Below are 20,102 nucleotides of genomic sequence, written 5' to 3' on the forward strand. Positions count from 1 at the left end.
AGAGCTAGCTTGGCAGATGGGCAGAGGGAGGGCATTCCAGGCCAGGGGGATGACGTGGGCCGGGGGTTGATGGCGACACAGGCGAGAACGAGGCACGGTGAGGAGATTAGCGGCAGAGGAGCGGAGGGTGCGGGCTGGGCTGTAGAAGGAGAGAAGGGAGGTGAGGTAGGAGGGGGCGAGGTGATGGACAGCCTTGAAGCCGAGGGTGAGGAGTTTCTGCCTGATGAGCAGATTGATTGGTAGCCACTGGAGATTTTTGAGGAGGGGAGTGACATGCCCAGAGTGTTTCTGGACAAAGACAATCTGGGCAGCAGCGTGAAGTATGGATTGAAGTGGGGAGAGACACGAGGATGGGAGATCAGAGAGAAGGCTGATGCAGTAGTCCAGACGGGATAGGATGAGAGCTTGAACGAGCAGGGTAGCGGTTTGGATGGAGAGGAAAGGGCGGATCTTGGCAATGTTGCGGAGATCTATCTGGTTCTTTGCAAAAGCTGAATGCCTTGTCTTCCCCGCCAAATCCCTTGTGGGAAGCAGTGTGGGCTTGTGGAAAGAGCCTGGGCATGGGAGTCGAATAACCTATCTTCTAATCTCGGCTTCGCCACTTGACTGCTGTATGACCTTGGGCAAGTCACTTGACTTCTCTGGGCCTCAGTTACCTCATCTGTAAAATGGGGATTAAGACTGTGAGCCTTATGTGGGACACATACCGCATCCAACTTAGCTTGTATCTATCAAGGCGCTTAGTACAGTATCTGGCACACAATAAATACTTGACAAATGCCATAAAGAAATCGTACTCTACTTAACTTTCCCATTACAGTTGACAACACCACTATTCTTCCCATCTCTCAAGCCCATAGCTTCAGCATTGTCTTGCACTCCTTCCTCTCTTCCAACCTCCTATTTAAGCTGTCTGTTTCGGTTCCCTCTTTATATCCAACTGACTTCAGTTCCTCCCATCTTCAGAGCCCTCCTGAAGTCACATCTTCCCCAGGAGACCATTCCATATTGATTTCTCATCACCTCAGTTTGTACATGCCCCTCCCAAACTACCATTTCAGCACTTTCCTAAACACTTAAGTGTTTATAATGTCCCATTCATTGCACTTACGTACACATCTTTAAACACGATTGCTTCCCTGTACCTATAGTTGATTTTAGTGTCTGATTCCCCTCCCCACAGGACTGACAGCTCCTTGAGGACAGGCGATAATATCTATTAATTCTGTTGTGCTCTTCCAAGTGGTTAGTATAGTGCTCGGCACACACAGTAGGCTTGTGATAAGTACTATTGATTTCAGTAAAAGAATCCACTTCAGGCCTCTAGCACGCTAGATGACTTAGTGTAACCCCAACAATGTTCTGGTCTCAATCCTAAGAAACAGGATTTATCAGGTAGAAAGCCCCATTTTTAAAGGTAAATGATCTTAAACCTAGCAAGTAGATGGCTTTACTTAAGAACCTTTGGTGGGACCAATGCAGCCTTAAGTTTAATGTGCCATCTTGACTTCCTCAGGTCTTGTCTTGACTTCCCCCTCCAGTGTCCCCAACACATACACGCACATATATGTGTGCACACACACACACACACACACACACACATACATCTCCCCCCCCCTCCCCCCCATGAGCTTAACGTTCAGTTCTCCAGGAGGAGCAGCTCAGACTTGAATTGTCTAGTGTCTTCGGGACTGATTAAATCACAATTTGGGGAATCCTTCGAGTCCAGCAAGAGGGCTTCACCATACCCATTTTACAGATAGGGATTTTTTTTTTCTGATGGTATTTGTTAAATGCTTATACTGTAATATGCACCGGGGTAAATACAAGCCAGTCTGGTTGTACACAGTTCATGTCCATCACAGTACTCACAGTCTTATTTATCCTCATATTACAGATGAGGTAACTGAGGCCCAGAAGAGTTAAGTGACTGGCTCACTCACACAGCAGACAGGAGGCGGAGCCAAGATTAGAACCCAGATCCTTCAATTCCCAGGCCTGTACTCAATCCACTAGGCCACACTGCTTCCCTATTAAGGGATGAAGGGAAAGAAAAGACAAAATCCAGGATTCTTTCCTCCTCCTCCCCCAGTGCTCCCCATTTTATTGGAAATGCCTTGAGTACTGTTTAGACACCTTGGGGTCTAGGTCCTGTCTGTCCCCCATTTTCCCCTCTGACCCCCAACCCTTCCATGCTGCTCTCTCTGGTGGCTCCTGCCTCTTGGTTCGTGGACAGCCAGGCTCCGGCCTCTTCTGTTGGGGGCAGCTGCTTAGTTCTTACTACTCAGGAACTGATTTCATCACGTCACTACTTAATTGCAGTGGGCCAAGGGGCAATCCCCAGACCTCCTCTCTTTCCCAAGCCCCTAACCTCACATTTCGGGGGACATGGGGAGAAAGACTGTCAGAGTAAATGTCAGAGTAACCCCTCGCCTCAATTTTCTTAACCTTCATTTTCTTCCCTCATTTTTGGTGGGCGGCTATAAAAATAGCACTTGGTTTGAGTTAGGAGTTGGGGGGCGGGGAGAGTCCGGTTTCTCCTTTTCCTGGAGGAATTACTGGGGCCACATGTTGCCAGAAGTCTTTGGCTGGTAGAGGCAAGCGGAGGCTCCAAGCAGGCGAGCAGGCGTCCGCACAGATGGAAATTTGATCACCCCCGGCTCAACAGATTGTTTGATTTATTTTAAAATCAAGCAGATGGCTGCAACAGGAGTTTGTTTAAGTTCAGCTCGGAGCTGGGCCCGCGGCCAGGATCCTTGGGGCTGCCGTGCCAAAAATTTTTCAATGACTTTGGTCGTCAAACCACCTCTTCCCCTCCCTTTTGAACTGCGCGCACCACCATACGCATGTACGCGTTTGCGCGCACACACACTGCCTCTCTCTCTCCCTTGCCCTCTCCCTTCCTTCCTATATTGTTCCTTTCAGGGTCACTTTGTCTCCCTTTGTCTAACTTTCTCACCCTCTTTCAGCTTTTGAAAAGCCACTTGACTTCTCCTCTCCAGTGCCTGTCTGCTCTGCTTCTCCAAGCCTCCCAGTTCCTCCCTCTCCCACTGTCCCTCTCTCCATCTTCTTCTCCGCCGCCCCAGTCTCAACAGTTCTTCTTTTAGACCGATAATCTCTGCTTCATTCCCCTCCACCCCAGTTGGCTGCATCGGGCAGTGTCAGATCCCTACAGCAACCCCTCTGCCGCTTGGAGGCCAAAGTGACAGGCAACCCGGGCTACTCCTGCACATGGAAACAGACCAGGCTGTACCCGCTGGGCTGGAGATGGCCTTGTTGCCTAGTAACTGGCACCTGGCATGTGCAGCTGCCTTGGGGGGTGAGGCCGAGTGGGCTCCTGATGTCCCCTCCTCCACACACCTGGGCAGAGGGCCCCAGCTGAATTTCACAGAGATAGAGACAGAGAGAGGTGTGCGAGAGAGAGACAGAGAGAGGGAGTTCAAGCCCAGGCTGCTGATGGTGACTCACAGCACTCTTGGGAGACACACATGCCACTCTGTTCAGGACTATGAGTCACATCTCTGTCCCACTGTCAGAAGGGGATTAGCTGGGCCTCTCTTCAAAGGGCAACAACTTCAACACTCTCTCTCTGCCCCTGTGCCCGCAGGGTTCATCAGCCTGGTCTCTGGGGAGGCCCAGGGCCTCTCTGGCACAGGAGAAGCCAGATCCGCCCTGGCTTCTCCCAGATGGCAGCGCCCAGCCTGAGCTTGCCACTGCCCTTATGCCCCCAGGCTGGCAGGGTGTTCTGCTTCTGAACAAAGTAAATAATTCTCCAAGTTGTTAAAATAGCAGCCAGTGCTTTAAATAACCGTGCAGCTCTGGGAGGGAAAACCAAGGGAAGCAGCGAACTTCCCCGAGCGGAGGAGGAGAAGACATTGAATAGCTGGTAACCCTGGTGGCTGGATTTGGAGCTTTAAATAAACTCGGCTCTCCCCAGCCAGCCAGGAACGGGATACCCAGTCATCTTGAGAGGGTGTGTGGATCGGGGCGGGGGGCGCTGGGGGTGAGAAGGAGAGCCTGCCCCTGGAGCCATCCTCCTGGGAAACCCTCCATCTATTTCCCTGGAAACTCAATGTTTCCGCACCTTTTGCAGAGGGGACATTTTTAATCCTTGGGGGTCGGAGAGAGGAGAGAAGGCCCAGATGACCCCACTCCTCCCCCCGCTTTCTCTGTTTGTTTCCCATTCCACCTGTGGCTGCGTACTATACCTTGTAATTGGCTTGTGTGCAGGGAGAGAGAATGAGTGTAAGGACCAAATGTCAGGCGCAATTATGCTAAATGGCATGGAGAGGATCAGGCCCAGCCACCCTGAGGGCCAGGAGACTGCTGGGCACACTCCCTTCCTCTTGGCAGCTGTGAGGGCTGGGGGAGCTGCAGCTCCTCTTCCCCAAGCTTCTCCACTGTAATTGCCACATTCTCCTAAGTGCTTTCTTGCCACAGGATAGAGACAGGGAGACCGTCCCCACCTCACACCGTTCTCCTGGGCTGGGACTCTTAGGTCTCTGGGGCCCATTGGGCCTTGGAGTTCAAATGAAGGAAGGACTGAGCCTCTCCCGGGACCATGGCGATGACTGAGCCCACATGGTACGATCCGATCTCAGAAGCAGCCAGCGTCCTCCACTGCCCTGCCATTGGGCTGCTCGGTTGTGGCCTGATCACCCTTCTGCTGCAGAGAGCCGGCCAAAGCCTCCTAGTCCTCATGTGGGCGGGGGCCGGGGTAGAGCCAACCCGCAATCAGGGAGATGTCTGTTTCCGTATGCGTCCCACACCCCGCCCCTTTCCTGCTCCCACTCCAGGACTCCAGGAAAGGAGTGGAGGCTTGGGTCCTCCCCCGGATGACTTTCCCTCCTCCTCTCCTCTGCCCGTGGTCATATGCTCCCATATCCCTTCCCGTTGGTTTTCCCATCGAGTCCCCATAATGAGAAACCACAAACTACCCCAGCCCTCCTCAGGGAAACTGGGGAGTGCTGCCTTCTCAAGCTGCCAGTGAGGGCTGAAACCTCTGCCCCCAGAACCCCAGGAACCACGACCTCTTTTCTCCTTCTACAACCCAGCCTGCATATTTCACTCCTCTAGTGCTGACCTTCTAAGTGCACTTCTATCTTGCCTGTCTTGCCACCGACCTCTAACCCACATCCTGCCTCTGAACAGGAATGCCAATGCCCTCCCTTCTCAAATCTGACAGATGATTACTCTTCCCGACTTCAAAGCCTTATTGAAGGCCCATCTCCTCCAAGTTGCCTTCCCAGACTAAGCCCCACTTTTCCTCATCTCCCACTCCCTTCTGTGTCACCCTGACTTGCTCCCTTTGCTTCCCCCCTCCCAGCCCCACAGCACTTATGTACATAACTATAATTTTATTTATTTGTATGGATGTCTGTCTCTCCCCATCTAGACTGTAAGCTCACTGTGGGCAGGGAATGTCACCGTATATTGTTGTATTGTATTTTCCCAAGCGCTTAGTGCAGTGGTCTGCACACAGTAAGCACACAATAAATACGATTGACTGAACAAATGAATGAGGAGGCTCAGGCTCTGAGGCCCTGGCCTCTTACTGCATGGTGTGGCTTTTCCTTCTAATGATAATAATAATAGTAGTTGTTTTATTCGTTAAGTGCTTACTATATGCCAAGCACTGTTCTAAGTGCTGGGGTAGATACAAGGTAATCAGGTTGGACCCAATCCCTGTCTCACATGAGGCTTACAGTCTTAATCCCCATTTTACAAATGAGGTAACCGATGCACAGAGAAGTTAAGTGACCTGCCCAAGCAGACATGTGGCAGAGTCAGGTTTAGACCCCACACCCTCTAACTCCCAGGACTGGACTCTTTCCATTAGGCCATGCTGATTCCCTAGAGGTCAGAGCGGAGAGCTCCTAACTCATCTTTCTGAGTCAAGGCAAGCGAGAGAAGTGAGGAGGGAAGGCACCCAGGGCTCTGGCCAGAGCAGCGAACATTCACAAGGTATCTGGAGGAGGGTCAGTGACCCGCCATGGTGCCCACAAACACAAAATTCCCCTCAGCAGGTCAGGCTTTCCACACTGCCATTTAGCAGAACTGTCAAAAGCTAAATCCAGCCTTCCTCTGGGCCCTTGGAGCATCCTTGGGGAGACTGCTAGAAAGGTGCAGGCCTGGATATGAGAGAGAGAGAGAGAGAGAGAGAGAGAGAGAGAGAGAGAGAAGAGAGAGAGAGAGAGAGAGAGAGAGAGAGAGAGAGAAAAGAGAGAGAGAGAGAGGAAAAAAAGAAAAAAAGAAAGAGAAAAAGAAAGAGAGTGTGATCTGTGATGTGTCTGCCAGCCTGACACTGTCTCTCTCTGACTCTAGGAGTCCTGGGTCCTGGAGGATGGGTGGGTGGGTGCAGGGGGAGACATTGAAAGAGTTAATGCAGCAGAAAACAGACAATCCCACTCAGAGCCCTACAGGGTCTGGGCGCCTGACAAGCCAAACAACTGTTTTCGACTCACTCACTGTGGCCGGGTTGCCAAGTGGAATTAGTTCCACACTCTTGTCCCTTTGGCGCGAGGGATGTGTGGAAACGGCCTTTTCGAGGAAAGAGCAGAAAGAAGCTCAGCCGGGAGAAGGATGCACAGAGGGTGGCCAGGGGAGGGGCAGGCTGCTCCAGGACACCCAGGGGGTTATTTTTCACCCGGCATTGCCCCACCAAACACAAGGCCTCGTGTGATGGCCCCTTGGCACCAAGTAGGGGCCTCCCCGAGCTGGAGAGAGAACGGCGAGGGGGACTAGTTAGAGATCGCAGAGGTAGTCAGCTGGGTTTGCTCTCCGCCGGCCTGTCGGGTGGTAGAGTCCAAGGAGTAATGATGGGGGAGGGAGAAGGCTGGGGAGGCATGGTGGGAAGGGGAGGTCAGGGGGAGGAGAGGACTCCTCAGTTGCCAAGACTGGAAAACCACTAAGATTTGTCACTTGGCTGTATCTTTGCCGCCGCGGCCGCCGACGGCAGGGTGGGGCGGCCCCCAGTCTCCCGCCCTGACCCTGGCATGTAATAAATAAATGAAGTCACAGCTCTTCTGCAGGAGCCAGTCTAACAGCCTGGCGGTCTTGCTCCCCGTTCATCCAGGCTCCGGCCCAGTCAACCTTTGGGACTCGCAAATATACCAATCAATCAGTCAATTTATTGAATGTATTGAATGCTGAATGTGGGCAGAGCACTGTATTAACCACTTGGGAGAATAATCAATCAATCAATCAATTGTATTTATGGAGCATTTACTGTGTGCAGAATACTGAACTAAGCTTTTGGGAGAGTACAGTAGCACAGAGTTGGTAGACATGTTCCCTGCCCACAGTGAGCTTCCAGTCTGGAGGGGGAGACAGACATTGTCTTTGTCCAGAAACGCTCTTGGGCATGTTATTCCCCTCCTCAAAAATCTCCAGTGGCTACCAATCAATCTGCACATCAGGCAGAAACTCCTCACCCTCTGCTTCAAGGCTCTCCATCACCTCGCCCCCTCCTACCTCACCTCCCTTCTCTCCTTCTACAGCCCAGCCCACACCCTCCGCTCCTCTGCCGCTAATCTCCTCACCGTGCCTCGTTCTCGCCTGTCCCCCCGTCGACCCCCAGCCCACGTCATCCCCCTGGCCTGGAATGCCCTCCCTCTGCCCATCTGCCAAGCTAGCTCTCTTCCTCCCTTCAAGGCCCTACTGAGATCTCACCTCCTCCAGGAGACCTTCCCAGACTGAGCCCCCTCCTTCCTCTCCCCCTCTCCCCCCTTTCCATCCCCCCGCCGTCTTACCTCCTTCCCTTCCCCACAGCACCTGTATATATGTATATATGTTTGTACATATTTATTACTCTATTTATTTTACTTGTACATATCTATTCTATTTATTTTATTTTGTTAATATGTTTGGTTTTGTTCTCTGTCTCCCCCTTCTAGACTGTGAGCCCACTGTTGGATAGGGACTGTCTCTATATGTTGCCAACTTGCACTTCCCAAGCGCTTAGTACAGTGCTCTGCATACAGTAAGTGCTCAATAAATACGATTGATTGATTGATTGACATTAATATAAATAGATAAATTACAGATCTGTACGTAAGTGCTTTAGGACTGAAGGCGGGGTGAATAAAGCATGCAAATCCAAGTGCATCGGTGGCACAGAAGGGAGAAGGAGAAGAGGAAATAAGGGCTTAGTTAGGGAAGCCCTCTTGGAGGAGGTATACCTTCAATAATGCTTTGTAGATGGGGAGAGCAATTGTCTGTCAGATATAAAAAGGGAGGGTGTTCCAGGCCAGAGGAAGGATGTGGGCAAGGACAGTGTAACAGAATTTGTAGACATGTTCCCTGACCACTAGGAGCTTACAGTCAAGAGGGAGCTTACACTCTCCTTAATGTTTTACAGTACCTGTCCCCAAGGCACCCATGCCCTCATTAGGGCACCTTCGCTCTCCCCTCATTTTCCTAGAACAGAAGCCCAGCTCACAGTATTTAGGTGCTGAACTAGCATTTGCTCCTGAGGTTTTTAGTGGGCTTTATGTGATCTATGAGATTAAATGTCCTTCTTCCAACTTGAACCCCAGAATGGATGGATCAGTATATCCTGGTACCCAGTGTAGTATGTGGAAGGTGGGAGGAAGAGGAAGAGAGAAGAGGGCCAGAAGGCTGGGATCCTGGGACTCTCCTCTGAGTTGTATGAGAAGATCAGGCAAATCCCTGGCCCATAATCTGTGAAGCCCCCAAGCAGCAGCCAGGGATAAAAATGTGGGTCTGAAAAGGAGATTGGAAGCAATCTTCCTTTAGATTGTAATCTCCTTGTAGGCAGGGAATGTGCCTGTCAACTCCACTGTATTGTACTCCCCAGTGCATAGTACGGTGTTCTGGACACAGTAAGCACTAAATAAATATGATTGATTTTTTTCTCTCCAGTTGGTACACTGGATCCCTCCCCTCAAGGAATTTATTATAAAATAAGAATTATGTAATAATAATTGTATTTGTTAAATGCTCACTGTGTGCTAAGCATTTTACCAAGAGCTAGAGTAGATGCAAGATGATCAGGTCAGACACCGTCCCTGTCCCACATGGAGCTCACAGTCTAAGAAGGAGAGAGAACAGGTTTATAATCCCCACTTCGCAGATGAGGAAACTGAGACATAGCTTACAAACTAGGGGGAGACCATAAAATGAATTTTAAGTAAGTGAAAGCAACAGAGTTTAAAGATTGTTGAAGGGCAATCAAAATAGAGGAATCAGTGAAAATTGTACTGATTGTTTTAAAATCACCTTTTGAATGAAACTCATGATTGTTGAGCTGAATGCACTTCTATTTCTTCTCCAATTCTCTGCAGTCTTCCCCTTCCCTTGGTTGGAGAAGGCATCCCTGCTGTGTCCCTTTGAAAATAAACTAAGGGAGGGCGGGAACTCAGCCCATTCCCCAGATCCTGGACTGGGGCTTCCCAGCAGGGTAAGCAGATGGGACTTCTTATGAATACTGACATCTGATTTCTAAAATCTCACATGTGAACTTAAAGAAACCATCTCTGAAGACCTGACAGAGTCTGTTGAAGGGAATAAGTAGCTGGGAACACTGTGGAACTCTAGGAAAAGAAGCTGTCGTCTTGTAAGTGTGAATCTTCACTTGCTACTTTCCTCCCAGCACTCCAAAAGCATCACTTCAGCATGCCTGCTGGCTCCCCTTTGGCCATGGCTAAACGTACCCCAGAGATAAAGGGTACAATCTTTGCACCTTAGGTTTGTTTTTGTGGTTGTGGGTATTATTTGGTGGGTTTTTTTTCCCCCCTTTCTGAGGCAGGTGTGTTCACTGTGAACTGCCCTCCTTCCCTCTCCACCCCGTTCCTCTCCTGCCCTCTGCCCCCTGCCCTCCTCTCTAGACCCAGGCGGAAAGGAGCTAGAGTGGAGTGGAGCTGACTAGGTTTCCAGACAGAATACTTCTCTCTCCCAGGAGCTACACAGACAGAGAAAGTGACCTCCTCATGACCCCCAGTCTGTGAACTCCCTGCCAGGCCCGGTCAGCCTGGTCAGCTAGCCTGTGCCCCCTGGGAGAGAGCCCAGGAAGCTGGGGAGCCCCCCCCCCCCCCCCCCCCCGCTGTGGGGTACCAGAGCTAAGGAATTTGTGTCAGCAGAGAGGGTGAAGGTCATCGGAGGTGCTTTCCTGTAAAATTTGCTAAAACGTTATTCAGCTTTTGAGGACATTGCCTTCCTGGGTAGCAGGTAAAGCCCAAAGAATGGAGGATCAAAGATGGTATGTTCTCTGTTGATTCAGTGTCAGTCTATATTTATTTGTCCACGTATGAATAATCCCCTTCTCAGGCAAGGCAGACCTTGGGATGACCCGTAGAGGTCAGGGTAGGAATTCTGCTGACCGTTTTGGCCCAAAGCGGGCCCCTCTGTTGCCTCACTATTCCTAGGCTGGGATTCTTCCTGATTTCCAAGTTAGCAGGTCCAGGTGGGTGTTCTGGATCAGAGGGGGATGAGTTAGCAGGAGGGGCCGTGAGCCAGAGCCCCTGACGGAGGGTCAGGGGTTGGGCTATGCTTCCCCCAACTTAGAATTGTTTTAGTTCCTCTCTTCCCTTTTAGACTCTAAGCTCTTTGAGGGCAGGGATCATGCTACCAAACTCTATTTTGTTGCACTCTACCAAGCACTTAGTACAGTATTCAACACAGAGGAGGCACTCAATAAATACTGTCAATCGATTAATTGGGCTGCTGCTTTTGCTCCTGCTGCTGCTAAGGTGACGTCTTTCACTTCAGTGGCAAAATGACCATCCTTCACTTCTGTGGTCTTTGCCACTTGGGACTTCCCTCCAGTGTCCAGACCACATTGCAGTTGGGTAGTGAATTCCTGCCTCCCCATAACCCCTAAGAGAGCCCACCATTCCTGGGGCCTGCCTTTGACAAGCTGGCTCCTACAATATTGCTCCTTATTTTTCTGTTTCCTCACTCTAGGGACTTCATTTAAGGAGCACTTTTGTGAATCCGGGGAAGAGAAAAGGAAAAAAAAAAACAGAGGAAAAAGAGCTTGTGCAGCAAAGTGAAATCAATGGCCCCAAACTTCCCCACTTTAAGCTACTAGATCCAGCTGACCAGCAGCTGCAAGAATCAGGAAGAAATCAGGAAGGTGTTGTTATTTAACCTCACAAGCTGGAGGTCATGGAAGAGGGTCAAGGAAGTGGTTAATACTGTCCCTTCCCCTCAGGGGCAGTGTGGACAAGCCATCTTGGACTTCTTGTGTATGAGAGGGTTCGGGGACCCAAGGGCTTAGTACAGTGCTCTGCACACAGTAAGTGCTCAATAAATACGATTGAATGAATGAATGAATTCAGTGTGTAAGAAGGTTTGAGAGTCATTGCTCATAACTGAGCCCAGACAGACATGGACCCTAAATACTCCTTTACACTATCCTATTCAGGGAATTCTGAGATCAGAGTCATCAGAAGAGTCCAGGCAACAAGCCTTGCGCTGGGAGCACCCTTTTCCTCAGCTCCGCCTCCCTTTCGTATCACTTCGATTCTCTCCCTTTGCTCTTCCCTTCTTCCCCTCCCCACAGCACTAATGTATATATGTATATATCTGTAATTCTATTTATTTATATTGATGCCTATTTACTTGTTTTGATATCTGTCTCCCCTTTCTAGACTGTATGCCCAGTGTGGACAGGGATTGTCTCTATTGCTGAACTGTAGTTTCCAAGCACTTAGTACAGTGCTCTGCACACAGTAAGCGCTCAATAAATACGATTGAATGAATGAGTGAATGAATGAGAGTCGGGCCAATCCAGAGTGAGACGTAGTCCACTTCTGGGCTTCAGTTTCTCCATCTGTGAAATGGGGAATATTGCCTAGGTAGCAGTAGTAGTAATAGTAGTAGCAGCAGCAGCTGTGGTAGTGGTAATGGTAATAATGCTACCAATTATATGCCTACTGAATGCAATGCACTGTACTAAGTACAATTGAAGCACAAGCCATGCTCTGTGTTACTGGAGAATCAGACATAGAAATAGTCACAAACAGTAGAATTGGAATAAATAAAATGGAAGGTTCAGTCATATATGCATAGAAACCCAAGGTCTGAGGATGCACATATCTAAGTGTAGATACGTGCAGGAATTGCTCTACTTCCCTCTGGGGAGTTCTGTGTGGGATAATGTTTCAGATCTGATTGTCTTGTGTCTACCCCAGAGCTTAGCACAGCGCTTGGCACATAGCAAGCATGTAACAAGTAATTCAGCTTATTATTATCATTATTGTTATTTTTAATCAACTGAAGTGCTGAAAAGATATAGACTGTGTGCTCATCTCTAGACTGTACGTTTGTTTGGGGTAGGGAACGTGTCTACCAAGTCTGTTATTATTGTACTCTCCCAAGCATTATATTGTACTCTCCCAAGCACTTAGTACAGTGCTCTTCACACAATAAATGCTCAGTAAATACCATTGACTGGTTGATTTGGATGATAATTAGTCATGGTGGGGTTTGTTGAAGGAGGTGAGTTTTTTGAAGGTAGGAAGCATTGGTATTTTTGTGGAGGGAGTTCCAGGCTCTGGGGACAGAGTGTGAGTGTGAACAAAGGGACAGGTGGGCAAGACGAGAGTGGGGTACAGTGAGGTGTTGAGCTTGGTAGGAGTCAAGAGCATGACAAGGGAAGTAGTATGGCATAATGGATAGAGCACGGGGCTGGGAGTCAGAAGGTCATGCATTCTATTCCCAACTCCACCACATGTCTGCTGTGTGACCTTGGGCAAGTTACTTAGCTTACCTGTGCCTCAGTTACCTCATCTGTAAAATGGGGATCGAGCCTGTAAGCCCCATGTGGGACAGGGACTGTATCCAACTTGATTTGCTTATATCCACCCCAGCACTTAGTATAGTGCCTGGCACATAGTAAGCACTTAAAAAATATCATTATTATTATTATTATTATTATTATTGATAACAATGCATGAGGACTGCTGCTAAGGAAGCTGGATCAAGAGGGTGGGAAGTCAATGGTAAGGGATCTTTCCTTGATAAAGAGGGAAATGGCCAGCCATTCTAAGGAATCCAAGGAGAGGGGAGATCCCTGTTAACTGCTCAAAACGGTGAATGGTATCATTAATGGTAGCAGGGCAATGTGAGGTAGTAGTAGTAATGGTATTTAATAAGCACTTCCTTTGTGCACTGTACTACTAAGCTCTGGGAAAGAGTATTCAGGTGAGAATGAGACATGGACCCTGTCCCTCAAGGGGCTTACAATCTATGAGGTGGCATTGTTGTTGTCCTTTGTAATAAGAATAATAACTGTGGTATCTATTAAGTTCTTATAATGTGTCAAGCACAATACTAAGCACTGGGGTACATACAAGATAATCCATTCCCATGTGGGGCTCACAGTCAAAGTAGGAGGGAGAACAGGTATTGAATGCTTATTTTGCAGATTACAGAACTGAGGCACAGGGAAGTTAAGTGGATTGTCCAAGGTCACACAGCAGACAAGTGGCAGAGCTGGGATTAAACCCAGGTTCTCTGACTCCCAAGCCACAGTCTTTCCCCAAGGCCATACTGTTTCTGTATGTGTATTTATTGGGCATTATTTTTATTACTTAAGATCAATTCTTTAGTCCCCACAAGGAACAATGCAGCAAATTTGTCTTTGACCTCTCTCACTAGACTCGTTGGTGTGGAAACATATACTCTCCCAAGCACTTAGTGCAGCACTTGGCACACAGTAAGTGCTCAGTAAATACTATTGATTGATCTGCATCCTATGTATGTGTTTTTCTTCCCCTTGCCCCTGCTTTTTTTTTTTAACTTGTGGGGAAGCTCAGCAGCCAGACCTGAGATTGTTTATATTGTTCTGATGGTGGTGGCTGCTTGCACCATCCACACTGCCACATTCCCACTCCTGCCCAGCTCCCCTTGCCCTAGAAGAGGCATGCCTAGCCAGCTGGAAGGGTCACTGTCCACTCCCCATCCTCTGGGTGGATAGAATGGCTTGACTGTCTCCTGGCTGTCCAGTCCCTTCCATCACTGAGCTAGAATTCAGCCAGGCCAGCATTTCTGAAGAGACATCCAGTGTCATCAACATCCATTGTCTCCCACCATTCCCCAGGCTTAATGACCTTCTGACCCCCTGCCCTCCCCCATCAGCTACCTCCTCTGAACTGTCTGTGTGCTACAGGGGACAGAGGAAAGCCCTGTCTAGGGAGACAGAGCACTCTTCCCTTCCCTTCCCCAATCCCCAAGCTCCTGTAATACTGGCCAGCCCCTAAGCCAGCACAAATTGCAGATGTCAGAGCCAAAGCAGAAACATGCAAGTCTCTTCCCTTCTGGACTCCTGGTGAGAGCTTGCATTGTCCATGTGTCTCTCAGGGGGATGGGAAGTTTTAAAAGGAGAGAAGAGGCCTCTCCCCACCCGCCACATTTCATTTTTCCCACATTGCACTTGCACCCGGGGCCTAATTGACATGCCTCCTCCCTTTCCCCGCCTCTGGAGGAAAGCATCCTCTGGCTGGTGGGTCTGCCTGTGAAGGCTGAGGAGAGAAATCAGGCACTCTGCGGGAACCTCAACTCTAATCATCCCGAACGGCAGGCAGGGCTCAGCTGATCTGGACTCCTTTGGTTTTGTGAGGGTTTTTTTTTAACCTAATGACTTGATTCTCACTTCCTCCAATCTCTTCCTCCTTCCCCACCATCTGCTTTTCCACAACATCAGGAAAAGGCTCATGTCAACTGGGTCCCTTGTTCCCTTGCTCTCTGCCACCCTTCCAATAGCCCCCGACACTCTCTCTTTCTGACAGTTCTTGTGAGGAACAGCAGATGTGAGGTCCCTGCCTCCCTGGGTTCATTCATTCAGTCAGTCATATTTACTGAGCACTTACTGTGTGCAGAGCACTTTACTAAGTGCTTGGGAAAGTACAATACAGCAATAAACAGTGACATTCCCTGCCCACAAGGAGCTTACAGTAGGGGGGAGGGGGAGATAGGCATCAATACAAATAAACAAAATTACAGATATGTACATAAGTACTGTGGGGTTGGGATGGGAGAAGAACAAAGGGAGCAAGTCAGGACGCTGCAGAAGGGAGTGAGAGATGAAGAAAAGTGGGGCTTAGTCTGGGAAGGCATCTTGGAAGAGATGTGCCTTCAATAAGGCTTTGAAGCGGGGGAGAGTAATTATTGTTTGAGGAGGGAGGGCATTCCAGGCCAGAGGCAGGATGTTGGCTAGAGGTCGGCAGCGAGACAGGTGAGCTAGAGGTATAGTGAGAAGGTTAGCACGAGAGGAGTGAAGCGTGTGGGCTGGGTTGTAGAAGGGGAGAAGAGGCGGTGGTGCTGGGGTCCTGGGGGCAGCGGGCTAAGCTTTTGCTGGCAGCTTGAGTAATTGTCTGTCGGATTTGAGGAGGGAAGGCATTCCAGGCCAGAGGCAGGACGTGGGCTAAGGGTCGGTGGTGAGACAGGTGAGATCAAGGCACAGTGAGAAGGTTAGCACTAGAGGAGCCAAGTGTGTGGGCTGGGGTGTAGAAGGAGAGAAGCAAGGTGAGGTAGAAGGGGGTCAGGTAATGGAATGTTCTAAAGCCAGTGGTGAGGAGGTCCTGTTTGCTACGGAGGTGGATGGGCAACCACTGGCATTTTTTGAGGAAGGGGGTGATATGTCCTGAACGTTTTTGAAGAAAAATGATCCAGGCAGTAGAATGAAGTATGGACTGGAGTGGGGAGAGACATGAGGCTGGAAGGTCAGAAAAGAGGCTGATGCAGTAATCCAGGTAGGATTGGATGAGTGATTGTAGTAACACGGTAGCAGTTTGGATGGAGAGAAAAGAGTGGATTTTAGTGATGTTTTGAAGGTGGAACCGACAGGATTTGGTGATGGATTGAATATGTCTGTTGAATGACAGAGAGGAGTCAAGAGTGACACCAAATTTATAGGCTTGTGAGACAGGAGGGATGGTAGTGCCATCTATAGTGATGGGAAAGTCAGGGGGAGGACAGGGTTTGTGTGGAAAGGTAAGGAGCTCTGTTTTGGACATGCTAAGTTTGAGGTGATGAGAGGACATCCAAGTAGAGATGTCTCGAAGGCAGGAGATGCAAGACTGGAGAAAGGGAGAGAGATCAGGGCTGGAGATGTAGATTTGGGCATTATCTGCATAGAGGTGGCAAGGCATCTTGATTCAAGTTCAAAAGCAACTGCTTTTACGGACTACTCAAGGAAGCATATAACTGATTTCGGAATAAATGTCGTTGAAGATGAGGAAGAGTTAAAAGAAATGATTTCCTCAGGTCTTTAGTGTGGGGAAATGGCTGTGAAGAGTGTCAGAGCCTGAGCTGGGCAGGGACAAGGTGAGGTAATAAGAGAAGCCAAGACAACTTTAAAATATCTACAACTCGAGTGGTGAAAATAAATAAATGGAATGGCTAGATCTACATGAGTGCTTAAGGAGGGCGTGAATAAGTCCATAAGTGTCAGAGTTGGCTGAAGAAATGATATGGCTCCTGGGAAATTAATCAGGGTGAACTAGTTGGAGGAGGTGAGATTTTAGGAGGGATTTGAACATTGGGAAAGCTGAGGTCTGTCTTATGTGGGGATGGAGGGAGTTCCAAACTGGGTAATAGCATTAGTGAGGGGCAGAGGTGGGAGAGTCGAGAGTGAAGTACAGCTAGAACGTTGGCTTGGGGGGAACAAAGAATGTTTATCTATATTAATGTTTGCCTTACCCTCTAGATTATAAACAACTTGTGGGCAGGGAATGTTTCTACCAACTCTGTTGTATTGTACTCTCCTAAGTGCTTAGTATAGTGCACTGCCCCCAGTAAGTGCTCAGTAAATGCCATCATTGATTGATTGATCTGTATCTGCACTGATTGTTGGGGAAGAGTAAGTGAAGATGGAGCAGGTAGGTAAGGTCAGGCCAGAGCATGGGGAGCCTTCAAGCAGAGTGTGAGGAATTTTATGTCCTATGCCAAGTTGTTTATTGAGGTTCTAGGTTAATCCAGCTCTAACTCCTTACACCTGAAGCTTGCCACAGGCTTCATGGGCCAGAAGTGGGGGCCCATGAAGCTGAGATCCCTGTGTGGCCGAGTAGAAATCAGCCCCAGACATACCATTGAGCAGTGTGTGGACATTGAAGTTGGAAGGGTGCCGATTTCCGGTTCTCCAACCTGCTTACCAGATCACAAACCAACTCAGCCTTCCTGGCAAATTTTTAGCACTCTGGCTCTCAGTTCCATGCTACCCCCAAACTCTGCCTCCAGTAGGCCTGGCCCAGACCCTGATAAAAAGAAAGATTGGATCCAGGACCCAGCCCCTGCAAGCCAGCCTATCTCTTGGGGAGGTGGCCTGGTGATCTTTGTTCCCTCACTGCCAGATCATGGTTTGTGCATGGTTCTGGGTGGGACCAGGCTCGAGCGTTATTGCTAAATTGTGAGGAAATGGTTGCACTTTCCAGGAGACATTACAATGCTCTTGGAGCCTTTGGTTGATTTTGGCTTCCCCATTTTTCCCAGAAAACGTTAAGGGGCTCTGAGCTGTTGTCTGTTCCAGGGCAGGGGGCCTGCCAGACCTTCCCACAATGTTCCCCACGGTGCCACCCAGAGCAGGCACTCACACGTTGTCCCTGGCTGGAGCTCAGCCAGAGGCAGGGAGCCAGCCGGGAGCACTTGTGAGGAGCAGTGCTGCGGCTCCTCTAGCTGGCAGGCCTTCTTCTTTCTGTTTGCTTTGGTTTGGTTCTTGGGCTGCCAGCCCGCAGAGGGCACAAGGGCCAGGAGCGCTCAGGAGACCATTCCAGTTCCTGTTGGCCCGCGACAGTGAGGCAGGCCAGGGGGATGAGTCTGGGCTCAAGTGGAGGGAAGGGTGGGTGGAAGGGAGCCCTTCTTTCCGAGTAAAGAGAAGGTCTCACAGAACTCAGGTGGGGTTTCCCAAGGTGCAAAGCTGAGCAGGCCATGTGCAGGAGGAGTGGGGAACAAGACATGTCTGTTACAGGGCTGGAGGTGGGTCAGCTGGAGGTGCTACTTCCCTGGGGACGCTTTTGCAAGAGGTTGTAGGTTTTGGAAGGAGCCGAGGATTGACTTTGCTTCCATTTTCTCAAAGGCTATGAAGAGAGGAAGGATAGAGTTAAGCTTAAAACTATGTTATACCAATAGAAAATTGATTTTTCTCTATGCAAGGGGCCCACTACCACCTTAAGGATTTACCTGGGAAATTAAAGTGTGACTTTAGCTGGGGATGTAGTCAAATCTGTCATAGTTTGCTGGAGGGTCGGTGGGGGGGGGGGTGCAGTACGACATTTGGTGTTGGGGGCTATCGGAAGAGGTGGCAGTTGTGGAGAAGGCATACTTTGAGGACAAGCGGTTGTCAGGATCCCCCTCTGCCTATGGGGATGTCACTGGGGGTGGGGTGAGGTGGGGTGGGTTCAGTGGCTTGGTGAGGTGTGGGAAGGGCCAGGGAGGGAGGTGGTGGGTGGCGACTGCTTTTCTTGGTAATTTATTTCCTTTGGAAGGCCTGGCTCAGATGTGACATCTGGCATTTCAGTCAGGTTCCTGCTTTTCATCCCGAGTTCCAGCTGGATTGACTGAGGCAGTGAGGGGTCGGCCGCTTCACCTCAGCTCAGGCCCCAGGAGTCCAAGGCATCCAGGCAGGAGGCCAGTCCACCCTAGGCCCGGAGGCCCACATAGCTATTTCATCCCCCTCCCCTTTGGCTATTGGGGCTCAGCATCGGGGCCTCCCCCCTTCTGAGACCGGAGCCCTCCGAGCTCCTCGTACCCCATCTGGGATGGGCACTTAGAAGGCAAGAATTGGAATGGTGGGCCGTGGGGGAGCCTCATGCCTTGGAGACCGGGTCCGACCGGGAACCACCCGGGGACCTCACGGGGACCGCACGGTACACATGTGCAACAAGCGACACCTTGTCGGCTCCTAATCTGGACATAAGAAGCCAATTACAGGCCGAGATCCCCTTTCAGAGGCAGCAGATGGGGATCGCTGCGCTCACGTGAACCAGAGCCCGGGCCAGCGCCGTTCCGAGTGGTAGCAGCCGAGGGGCCGGCGAGAGGCGGCTCTCCCAGTAACGTGTTTGCAAATCCACACCAGCTGGGGGATTAAGCCGGCATCTGGCTTGTTTTACAATATTAAAACAAAGGAGGTTGTAGGCGCCATTATTGGAGGGAGGGAGGGCTGACAGGGTGGAGGGCGGGGGGGCAGAGGCGGATGAGGGCTGGTGGGGGCCGGGGGCCTTGTAGCCAGCTCTTGTTCTAGGTGTAAGTGCTGAGAAAATAAGTACTGCTAAGTTTGTCTTACTGAGCGTCCCCATTCCCCGTTCCCAGAGAAAGGAAAGAAAATGGAGCATGAGAGATGACATTTTTCCCCACACCAGAGGGTGACACTCCTGAACGTAACTTGGCTGAGACTTCGTTGCTTTTAGTGGCGGGGAATGTGGGTGGTGGAATTGAAGCAGAAGAGGGTCAGAAGGTGAGTGAGGAGAAAATACTTCCTGGCCTGGGTCTGCAAATTTGGGTTGGGTGTGAAGGGAAAGCTAGTGGGTTGAGGCCAGCCACCCTGGGGCCCAGCTTCCAACCCAGGGGTCCCCTCCATCCAGTCCCCCTCCCTCATCTCTCTCCTTTCCCCCCTTCACCCCCTCTCCTTCCATCTAACAAGGCTCATCCTTCAGGAGCACCAGCCGTGAAACTAAAATTAGCGCCAGGTTCTTGCTTCTCGTTTGCTGAAGGGAAACGTCTAATAAAAAAAAAATTGAAAAAGCTAAGAATGCCAAGGAGGAGACAGGAGAGTTGGGGTTGTTTTTGTTGTTTTTTGTTGTTTTTTCGGGTTTTTTTTCCTCCAAACCCTGTTCCGCTGCTCTGAATCTGCAAAGGGTTCAGGAAGCTGGAGATGGAGTACAGCAAGTGCCAAGAGGGAGCTGTACTGAAGCCAAGGCCCTACTTGTTTGCTCGTCTTGCTGGAGCCAGCGACTGACCTTATTAGCTTAGAGGGCAGCTGCCTTATTAATGCACATCTGGCAGCGGGGAGGCTCAATAGTCCTTATATTGTCTTCCTGCCTGGCGCTAACCTTGCGTTACCTTGCAGGAATGCTGACAAGGGCTTCACGCATCTGTTGAGAATTTCTGTGGCTTTCTCTCTCCCCTGTCTCTCCCTGTGGCGC

At 50.0% G+C, this 20,102-nt stretch overlaps 1 protein-coding gene across 1 annotated transcript in view; it reads left to right on the forward strand.

The window, feature by feature from the left end:
- The window catches only part of GSE1 (Gse1 coiled-coil protein), a 574,350-nt gene that overhangs the window by 60,804 nt on the left and 493,444 nt on the right, over positions 1-20,102 (forward strand). The gene's annotated exons all lie outside the window — the stretch shown is intronic.

Source organism: Tachyglossus aculeatus, chromosome 11, assembly GCF_015852505.1.
Source record: "Tachyglossus aculeatus isolate mTacAcu1 chromosome 11, mTacAcu1.pri, whole genome shotgun sequence".
Taxonomy (NCBI): Eukaryota; Metazoa; Chordata; class Mammalia; order Monotremata; family Tachyglossidae; genus Tachyglossus; species Tachyglossus aculeatus.